The sequence below is a fragment of the Myodes glareolus genome, chromosome 4 (assembly GCF_982192425.1).
Source record: "Myodes glareolus chromosome 4, mMyoGla1.1, whole genome shotgun sequence".
Taxonomy (NCBI): Eukaryota; Metazoa; Chordata; class Mammalia; order Rodentia; family Cricetidae; genus Myodes; species Myodes glareolus.
The window spans coordinates 43,436,434-43,444,999 of NC_142029.1; the positions used below are offsets into that span (position 1 = coordinate 43,436,434).

Here is an 8,566-nt window from a genome sequence, read left to right on the forward strand (position 1 = left end):
TCTCCAATCCTAAGAGAAGTCAGGGTGCCTTGCCTTGTGGGAAGTCCAAGCCCCCACCCCCTCCATCCCAGGAAGGTATGCATCCAAACAGACTAGTCTCCCAAAAAGCCAGTACATGCAGTAGAATCAAAATCCAGTGTCATTATCATTGGCTTCTCAGTCTGCCCTCATTGTCAGCCACATTCAGAGAGTCCGGTTTGATCACATGTCTAAGCCAAAATTCTTAGCAGAATAAAGACTCATGTGGTTAGCAAAAGAGAGATATACAGTAAAGATATATTCAGATGAAGAAAACATCTAAATGATTCACAGTGTGATTAAAATTTATTTAGTCTTGGGAGAGAAAAGGAAAAGGACAAAGTCCTTAAAATAAAAATAAAGAAAGATAGTAGTTGGATATGGTGTCACACGCTAGGCCAACCAGTTTAAGATTAATGTCAACCTCTGTGTATTTCTTTGGGATTTAAGGACTGTGGGAATGGGCAGGACAGAATCCCCAGCCAACAATGGGAGGAAGTGGGCGTGGCCTTAAGAGACTATATAAGGACACTCCTGGGCCCAGCCTAGCCCATTCTTTACCAGAGCAGGCGGAGTGTGTTCCCACACGTTCTGGATCCAGAGACTGCTGGATTTATCACCTCCGAACATTGAAGTTTGAACCAGAGAACAGAGCTAATACTGTGGTGTCTCTCGTAAACACTGCTGAGGCTAGAGACAATTCCTTGGAGAAATGGAGTCAGGCCTCTCACAAGCCTTCCAGGAAGAGCTCACCTGCCCGATCTGCCGGAGCTACCTTACAGACCCAGTCACCATAAGCTGTGGCCACAGCTTCTGTCGAGCCTGCCTCCACCTTTCCTGGGAAGACAGTCCTGCCCATTGCCCTACGTGTAGGGAACCATCCCAGCAGAAGGACTTCAAAACGAGCATTGTTCTGAAGAAGCTGGTGTCCATCGTCAGACAAGCTAGCCTCATGAAGTACCTGATCTCCGAGGAGAATAAGTGTGTGATCCACAAGGAGACCAAGGGGATCTTCTGTATGGAGAACAGCATCTACCTCTGTCGACTCTGCTCTGGCTCCCATGAGCACAGAGGTCACAAACACTGTCCCATTGAAGCAGCTGCTGAGGGTCAAATGGAGAGACTTCTGAAGCAAATGGAATCATTGTGGGAGAAGATCCAAGAAAATGAAGAGAATCTGGAGGCAGAGATAGTGATGATAAGTCTGTGGGAGACCTGCTTGATTGAAAGAGAAGAAGCAATAAGGGCAAAGTTCAGGGCATCTTACCCAGACCTCGCTGTACAGGAAGAAGAGCATATTGAGTGTTTGAGAGAAGAAGGCAATTATTATTTAGAGAAACTCCGGAAAAGTAAAGCCACGATTGTTGAAACGAGCAAACAACTAAGAGAAATGTATCAGGAGCTGATGGTGATGTCCCAGGAGCCATATGTGATAGTGCTGCAGGATTTTGATGACATATTCAGAAGGAGCGAGTCAATACAACTGAGCAAGCCCCTGGCCATGATACCAGAACTCGGTGGCCTAGCCGTCCATGGACTGATTTAACTCCATGAAAAACCCTGGCTGTTCCTGAACAGCATTGGGAAAGAAAGCCAGCTGCTACGTCACATTAGTTTTTCTTGCTCTCAGATGAAGCAAATCAAAGTATCAATAAGGTGAGACAGACAATTTCCATGAACTTTTGTGGCTCTTAGATTCTCAAGAACCTAACTTTATGATATATGGGAATGGTATTTCCACATTTTTAGAATTTCTTTTTCTACTACTCAGCGGTAAAAAAATAATGACATTTTGAATTTCGCATGCAAATGGATGGAAATAGAAAACACTATCCTGAGTGAGATAACCCAGACCCCAAAAAGAGGAATATGGTATGTACTCACTCATTAGTGGACTCTAGTCATAAACAAAGGACATTAAGCCTATAGTTCACAAGCCTTGAGAAGCCAAATAACAAGGTGAAGCCAAAGAAAAACATATATAGATCCTCCTGGAAATTGGAAGCAAACAAATTGCTGGGCAAAAGTTGGGAACATAGGGGTGAGGGTGGGGGTGGGGGAAGGGGAGAGGGGAGAGAGAAGGGAGAAAGGAAAGACTGGAGAGAGCTTGGGCGAGTGGGAGGGTAGAGATGGAGAAAGGGCGGATATAGGAGCAGGGAAGAAGATATCTACATTAAGGGAGCCATTTTAGGGTTGGCAAGATACTTGGCTCTAGAGGGGGTGCCAGGTGTCCACGGGGGTGTCCCCAGCTAGGTCCTTGGGCAGCAGAGTAGAGGGTGCCTGAACTGGCCTTGCCCCACCACCACACTGATTATTATCTTGAATGTCACCATAGAATCTTCCTCCGGTGACGGATGGAGATAGAGACAGAGACCCTCATCAGAGCAATGGACTGAGCTCCCAAAGTCCAGTTGAAGAGCAGAAGGAAGGAGAAGATGAGCGAAGAAGTCTGGACCGAGAGGGGTTGGTCCACCCACTGAGACAGTGTGTCTGTTCTAATGGGAGCTCAACATTCAAGTTTCTTAACCAGAAACACTCTTTTCAATGCATGTGCATACAGATTTTCAGTTGGTCGAATATCCTATATATTAAATAAAAAACAATTTATATTAATGAGAGGTTAACGAAATGTTAATGTTAATGTTCAGTTGGTTTAATATCCCACCTATTAATAAAAAGCAACACATGTTAATGAGAGCAGTTACAACTCGGTACTTTCATGTTTTGTTCTCATACAAAAAAACCAAGTTGTATGGATAATGGTCAGAAAGAACCTAAACAAGGGAGATTTGATTCAGAGGGTGGAGAGTGTTGTGGGAAAATGGTTTTACCCTGTAAAGATTTGTTTCTTGTACTTGTTTGATTAAATGCTGATTGGCCAGTAGTCAGGCAGTAATTAAAGGCAAGGCGACCAGACAGGAAGTAGAGGTAAGGTCATGAGAACAAGAGAATAACGGGAAGAGGAAAAGTGTAGTCTGAAGTCATCACCCAGACACAGAGGAATGCCTCACTAAAAATACGTACCAAGTCACGTAACTAACATACACGAGAATTATGGGCTAATTTAAGACATAAGAAAGAATTACTTAATAAGAAGTCTGAGCTACCTGTACAAACCAGTTTACAATTAATGTCGACCTCTGTGTGTTTCTTTGGGACCGAATAGCTGAGGGATCAGGTGGGACAGAAACCTCTGTCAACAGAATGACTTCAATGTGGACAGTTAAACTCACTTAAAACCTGAGAGAGCTTGGAAAGTAATTGTAGAAACAAAAAGAACAGAGTTAAGCATGGCTACTTGGTAGCATTTCCTCAGGTGGGCTCTGTTTCCTAGAGTCAAGGGCACCTCATTTAAGAGAGGCTTCCTGACTCAGCTTTAGAAGCAAAAACCTTGCAACTCTTTTAAGAGGCCCTCCCACTATGCTGGAGAGATGGCTCAGAGGATAAGAGCACTGACTGCTTTTCCAGATGTCCTGAGTTCATTTCCCACCAACCACATCATGGCTCATAACCATCAGTAATGAGATCTGGGACCCTCTTTTGGCCTGAAGGCAAACATGCAGGAAGAACCCTGTATACATAATTAATAAATAAGTCTTTTTTTTTTTTTAAATGGTGCTTCTTGGTGGTGGCAGGGACTTTGAAACTCCACAGTGTTGCCACAATAAACATGGCTCCAGTCACGGCATTAATCTACGCTGTATTGCTTAGCAAAATAAAGACTCATGTTGTTAGCAAAAGAGAAATATATAGTAAAGATAGATTCAGATGAAAAAACCTCTAAATGGTTTGTAGTGTGTTTAAAACATATGTAAGCTTGGGAGAGAAGAGGTAAAAGGATAAAGTCCTTAAAATAAAAAGAAAGAAAGAGACTAGGTAGGTGTGGTGGCCCACAACTTTAGTCCCAACATCAGGGAGGCAGAGGCAGGCAAATCTCTGTGAGTTCAAGGTGTGGTGGCACACACCTTTAATACCAAGAGCTGAGAGGGAGAGGCAGGCAGATCTAATAAACTAAAAAAAAAAAATAAAGAAAATAGAAATAAAATAAAGAAACCATGGGAAAATGGTTTACCTTGTAAAGATTTGTTTCTTTTACTTGTGTAATAAAATGCTGATTGACCAGTAGCCATGCAGGAAGTATAGGTGGGGTGACCAGTAGGAAGTAGGCAGGGCAATGGGTATAGGAGAATTCTGGGAAGAGTAAAGATGCAGTCTGTGGTCATTACCTGGACCCAGAGGAAGCAAAATGAAAATGCCTTTCTAAAAAATATTCCAAGCCATGTGTCTGACGCAGAGAAGAATTACATGCTATTTTAAGATGTAGGAAAGAATTAATTAATAAGAAGCCTGAGCTACTAGGTCAACCAGTTTGTAATTAATGTAGACTTCTGTGTATTTCATTGGTACTGAATGGCTGAGTGATCAGGCAGAATGGGAACCTCGGTCAACACTAACATATTTATTATACTCTTAAATGGGTTATCAATAGATTACAAACAAAACACTTAAGAAAGCATCTAACTTGAGTCATGTATATGAAATTTGCAAAAGTGGATTCTCCATTTTAGCTACTCTCTCTTTCTACCCTCTCAAATTTCTCTTATTAAATTTATTTTCACAACTGGAGAAATTAGCAATTTTTCTATTCTGTTAAAACATATAAAAGATGATAAAGTGAAAAAGAGTTAATCATATGGAAGAATTTGTGGATGGATATTCGGTTTAGAAATAAATTATTTCAACATGTGAGGTTTTTATTTGGCTGGCAAACACAGTCCATTGGGTATATCACAAGTATAGAACCAGCAGCTGGTAGGCTTAAGTTTCTTGGGTTAGTAAAACTTAAGCTGGGAATTCTGATAATATTGCATTTTCTAAACAGTTGGGTGGTTTGGGGCAGAATATTTACCTGTAAGCATACATACAGATAAAAAAAATTGTTGAACATAATAATAAGCAAATAGAACAATTATTAATTTCTGTAATTTGTGGGATATAGTTTATTTGATTATGTGTATTCTAATGTTTCAAATTACTTATGAGGCTAAAAGAATTGGGTCATATCCCTGATTTTGATAGTAAAAGTTATCCGATTTTAGGAAAACTTATTTAGATTTATGGAGAGAGTTTACTAATGGTTAAACTTGCAGCATATATTCAGTCACACTTGAACTTTCTATTTCTATAATTCACCCAGTAGAAGAGAGTTGGCTCTACCTAGATCACACATGCCTTTTGCTTCCTAAGGAGAATCTGCTAGAAATAGAGTTATACGTGGGAATGCTTTGAAGCAATCGTGACCCTGTGTTTCTACACAGACCAATTGTTGCTCCTTAAGCGACAAGGTGAATTATGCTGGTTTTTATGATTTAGATATGAAGTGTTTTCCAAAACTGAGTTACAAACTTGGCTGTTCGGCGATGGTACTGTTGGGATGTGTGGAACCCCGAGGAAACGAAACCCCAGAGAAGGAAGATGTTGGGATCCTCGCCCTTGCCTCTCTTGCTCTATTTTCTTGATTCTCAACTGCCTGCCGTGGATTGGTCAGGATTTGCTCTACCACTCAGGTCTCCTGGGTGACCTGTAACCATGGCACAGGTTCCACAACAACACAACCAACTGATCCTGGGCTTCAACCTCTGGAACCAGAAGAATTCTTCCTTTTAATTGATTTCCTCAAGTACGCTGCCATGAGAGCAGCACACTTTTATAGAAAAAATGATGTCTACCTCTCCCATGGGTAATGCATGCTTTCTGTGTGATTCTGAGTTAAGTAATATTTTTTAGCCTGCCTTGGTGGCAAATGTCTATAATCCCCACATTTGAGAAGGAATTCAAAGTCATACTTGTCTTTATAGAGAGTTGGAGGCCAGTCTGGGATACACTGAGTCCCTGTCTCAGTAAATAAATGAAAAGAAATATTTTTGTTCTTGTGTACACTACAAATTAATCTAGTTTTAAGGATCGAATGGGTTTAGACGACTACTAACAAAACAAAATTAAAAAAAGTTTTCATCAAGTACCAAAGAAGAAAATGGTTAAACCTGGAGATGGAATCACAGGCTTTGGACAGTCTGAAGGAAGGTTTGAATTCCCTTACCCAGGACTAGACCGGCTGGCATCTGCTCATGCCTATGAGTCTCAAGAGGTTCAGCAATGCAGTAACTCAGAGGACGTTCTCTTTCTGATTTTCTAGTAACTTTATTGTCTGTGCGATGGAGAAGGAGAGCGAGAAGGAGGGAGGAGAGAGAGAGAGAGAGAGAGAGAGAGAGAGAGAGAGAGAGAGAGAGAGAGAGAGAGAAGCCCTAAAATTTAGCCACTAAAGCAAGAGTGTTGTGGCATTGACAGCACAAAACTAACAGCGAACTTTCAAGCTGTTGCTCTTCGATGATGTAAATTTTCATTTAGGTTCATTTGGCCCAAATTCATGTGGAAATCCCTGCTGCTTCAGAACACATCAGGTTGTGTTCAGCTGTACTGATTGCAGCTTCTTGAGGCAGAGAGCCTGAATGTAAATTAAGTTGTGGATCACCCCCACAGTGTTGAGCACTGTGTAAGGTGATGATGAGTGTTCAACAGGTGCCGTGCTCTAACAAGAGCATTTACTCCAAGGAGAAATCTTGTTATCTCAAAAGAGCAACACTAAGTTCTGATTTGGCAGATACTATCCCGGCATATGTAGCCACTTCAGAGGGCGCTGTCGATTCTCTTTCCAAAGTTTTTGGAGGAGAATCCTCTCTACATAAATATTCTAAAGCGACATGGAGGAAAACGTATTTGGTTCCTCGTGTGCTAATTTTTTCTTTATTTCTCTGTGTTCACATTCTCTCTCAAAAAGTTAAAGACAGTTTATGGGGTCACCCTATAGTGATGTTGAGTCTGAGTATTATTAGGGATCACGACCTGTCAAATGAAAGGACTTGTAACAATTTATTTTGATGATATGTAGCTCAGATGTTTCTCTGTTAAAACACTCTTTTGTAGATAATAACACTTTATGATGCACAAATAGGTCTCCTAAAAGGCTGAACTGTCCCCAGGCCACTTAGGTTACAGTGACAAAGCCACGTCCATCCAGCTAAGTGCAAATCTACATTCCTGTTAAATGTCTCCAGCCCACAGCACCTGACACTATTGAAGGTTAATCAGTTGCTCAGCTGATCTTTAGTGAGTATCATTTAGGGAGATACTCCATCACTGTGCCAGCTTCCTGATGGGCACCCAGCCAAGCATAGCACACTTCTCCTCGCTCCTGTCTGGACACTCAGCTTCTGTACTCTTTGAAGCAGGGTTTCAGACTAGACAACTCCAGCTGGAAACTTCATGCCCTGGAGCCTACACAACTAATAAACATCTTCTTCTTTGAAGTTGTAGAAAGGATGATTTAAGACCTCTACACAAGCCTTTTAGATAACAACCTGCCTTTTAATCAAATAATAGAAGATTATCTTAAAAACAAACCAGAGTGACTGAGCCACTCATATCCTGATGTTGTATAATGCTAAAAGCATTTGCTTTAAATGTGCCAAAAAATTAGAAACTGTTAAATGCTGACATTTTATAAATATACTAGTTTATTTTTCCTCTTGAATAATAATATTTTAGTCTCTGGAAACATCACTGTAATTGTAACCAGTTTCATATACCAAATTTTCAATGGAAATTATCAAGTTTGAAATAGTTAATCCTTATTTATAGAATCTATACCAGAAAGCTTTAGAATGACTTCTTGTTATGCTTTTCTCAGCAAAAATTTAAAAGATGCAGTAACTATTTTTTAGTCAAGGGTCATATTTAAGCAGTAGTTATTTCTATTATTAGTTCAAATCTTAAATCTCTTTTATATTTCTGACATTTGTTTATATTATGGTGTACACTAAAGTCATCAGAAGTCTAGGGGCTGCAGGAAATAATTTGTCTGTTATTACATTTTTCTTGTCTTGGTTGTTGCTTCTCTTTCTATTTTGAAAAGTGAAAATAGAAGCAGCAAATCAAGAGAAAGTGTTTTCTATTGCTGTAATTGCTGTTGAAATGGCCTCCCTCCCTCCCTCCTCCCTAACTCCTCCCCCTTCTCCTTTCCTTTCCCCCTCCTTTCCATCCTCCCTCCCCCTTCCTCCCTTCCCTCTCTTCCATTCTCCCTCCCCTTCCCTCCCTCCCCCACTCTCTCTTTCTTTCTTTCTTTCTTTCTTTCTTTCTTTCTTTCTTTCTTTCTTTCTTTCTTATTCCCTCTATCCCTTCCTTTCCCTCTCTCTCTTTTTGTTTGAATTCCTGCTCTAATATTCAATGAACTAGGCGCGATCCTTGATTAATTGATGTAAAGATTAATGGTGAGAAATACAATGTAGAATAAAATGCTTCTGTGAAGACCGTTCTTGGTCCTCCATATAGTGTTCTTTATGCCCTCCTTTATTCCATAGAGGACCACTAGAAGAGGTTGAGTTAGGGGTTGTATGGGGATCCAGTGCACGCTTGTACAAGTGAGAATTCATAATAAGAATACAGCCATTTCTAGGATGCCAATGTTTTAAGCTCAGAGGAATATCAAGGT

General features: G+C 40.6%; 1 pseudogene; it reads left to right on the plus strand.

Annotated features, from left to right (window-relative positions):
- Positions 1-730: 730 nt before the first annotated feature.
- Positions 731-1,564, plus strand: LOC125401421 (tripartite motif-containing protein 43 pseudogene; annotated as a pseudogene).
- Positions 1,565-8,566: the final 7,002 nt, after the last annotated feature.